This window comes from Cottoperca gobio, chromosome 6 (assembly GCF_900634415.1).
Source record: "Cottoperca gobio chromosome 6, fCotGob3.1, whole genome shotgun sequence".
NCBI lineage: Eukaryota > Metazoa > Chordata > Actinopteri > Perciformes > Bovichtidae > Cottoperca > Cottoperca gobio.
Genome location: NC_041360.1, coordinates 7285952 through 7288451, shown reverse-complemented (window position 1 = coordinate 7288451; position 2500 = coordinate 7285952). Strand labels below are relative to the sequence as shown.

The window sequence follows — 2500 nt, the reverse complement described above, 5'->3', positions numbered from 1 at the left end:
CCTCTCCTGCTTTGTCAGGCTCACACAAGGGTTTATCAAGTGTAGGGTGGGAAGGCATGACGCTGGAGGACTTTGGAAGTGTGTGCTTGTGTGTGTATGCAGCAGGTTTTGCCTCTCTGTGCAGGTATTCATCTGTGTATTGGTTTGCGTGTAAGATGAGTCTGCACCCCAGCGCGCATGCTTTTGTGTTTACATATGATTGCATGTGTTCACTTGTGCGCCGATGTGCGTGCACGCGTGTCTTTTCCTCTGTTTTCTCATTCAGGGACTTTGCCCTCTGAAAGGTGTGCCAGCCGGTCAGCTGAGAGAGAGGAAAACAAGGAAAACAAGCAGGCCATGGTGTTAGAACTGGGACAAAGACAGAGAGGGAAAACAAGGAAAAGAATGACAGACGCGGCGAATGTGGAATGGTGGCGCCGGAGTGCGGAGAGTGTCGCTTTGAACCTTGTTCCAGATCTTTGTGCATTGCAGATATCGCAAATATAACATAGCAGGCACAAGCAGTATTAAGCTAGCATTTAGTTAACGGCAGGTGTATTATGCCCTGGTAACTTTTCTCTCTGCTCTTGATCACTGACTCATAGACTGATTATCCAGCTGAATCACAATAATTATGGATAATTAAGAAAATAAATATCTTTCTTTCAGAATGTAGTGTATGAGTTGTTTTAATTTTACAGGGGAATCAAGTTCATTTTAAGGGACACATAAAGTTGGAAACCCTGATGATAAGCCAAATTAAAGTCCAGACTCCACATGTAGGGATTCTGCGGCTCTGCTGCATTGATTAAATGGCTGTGATAGCAGATCGAAAAGTGACTGACTGACGGACTAACTGCCCTGCCACCCACGCTGTTGACAAGGCAGGGCGCTTGATGACGTTGTCATTCGGTAAAGTACAAACGGGAACGACACTGACCGACCCAAACACTCTTTGAACTCCAGATGAATTGCGGGTCTATCAGCAGCTGTTCCAGATGACCTTACCCCACAAAAATCAATCAGGACAAACATACTGGGAGGGCTGGGTGTGTGTTGGTCTCTTTAAGTGCAGGTTTGCGTGCCGGCTGGTCCAATGTGTTATGTACAGTGGTGATGCAGGAAAAACAGGGATCTTTCTAGAAAGTCTTTTAATGTTTTCTCATATTGTCATAGTTCACCATAATCCTTATGTTCCTTTCAAATTGGCTTTTTCCACTGACCCAAGTTCAACAGATTAGACTAGTGGACTCGACCCAATGGAAAACTCTCCCTCAAACCACCCAAACACACACACACACTTAGTGTCAAGGTGTTCTTTTCAATGATTGAAAGGTGCCATTGCACTTGTTAACCTCTCAGTTCCATCCACATATATGTAGAAAGTGAATACAGGACAGTATAAGAGAAGACAGGGTGGCGTGATTGAAGAAGCATCAGGCAGGCCTAGCACTCCACTTGTCTGCCAGGTTGCCACACCCATCTGGGCACTGGGCAGGACACACTGACTGGCTGTCTGTCTGACTGGCCGGTTGGCATTAATGCCTCAGTTGGCAAAGCCTCACTATAGTTTTGATGTTTTCTTCATACCCGTCTCTCTTTCTGTCATATTGTGTCTCTGCCTGCCTGTTGCCCCGGTGCATGCAAATGTGGGCTGAGGTATGCATTGGTTATCTCCTTTCTGGAAAAGCAGTGCCCTTGTTGCTTCATATAGCCCGGCTCTAGTGACCGGCAATTGATAAGGCTAATGTCTCCCGATAGCTACCAAGCTTTCAAGTCCCGTCACAAAACAGCCGGCTCCCTTTTATGTTGTTTTCCCAAGCCAAGGACAGACAGGCCTCGCTACAGGATCGAGCTGGCTAATCAGTAATCACTAACTTGCTGAGCCCAGCAGTCCCGTTCAGACGCGCTGCTTTTTCACTTCTTCTTCTTCTGCGTCATCTTCCTTTTGCTTCCTCAACTTCTTCCTTTCCTTCCTTCTATTTCTTCTACCCTTTATTCTTTTTTCCTTTTCTTCTTCTCAGACTCAAGTCTTAAGCTTTTGATGATGATGCTTTTTTTCTTCATGGAGGGTAATATAGATGGACCACCGTGTCTTTTTTTCTGTCTTTGTCTCTTTATGTCTTTCTTTCTTCCTGTACCCACTGCTCTGTTCTACTTGTCTCCCTCCCTCGTTCTCTGTTGTTTCTTTGCTCATCTTCTCTCCTGTCATTCTTGCCAGGCCGCAGAACAAATGCCGCCCCCTTAGCCTGCTAATGAATCAAGATACAGAAGGGGGGATCAGGAGGTCTGGGGCCATAACTGTGCCACAGACACATGGCGTTATATTAAAACATTAGTACCACTATATGACTTTATTTAGGACTTGCCAAAGAAAATTGATTAGGTGACAGAGAAGGAACAAAGGAGGAATCATCCTCGGCCACCCTGACTGGGCTTCTCCTTTCAGAGCCAACAGCAGCAGTTCCTCTCCAAACTTTTGCTGAGAAGCGATCTGGCCATGCATAGCCTCTTGTGCAGA

General features: G+C 45.9%; 1 protein-coding gene across 1 annotated transcript in view; it reads left to right on the top strand.

The window, feature by feature from the left end:
* Positions 1–2500, top strand: part of ccnd2a (cyclin D2, a) — a 151539-nt gene that overhangs the window by 66993 nt on the left and 82046 nt on the right. The window lies entirely within an intron of this gene.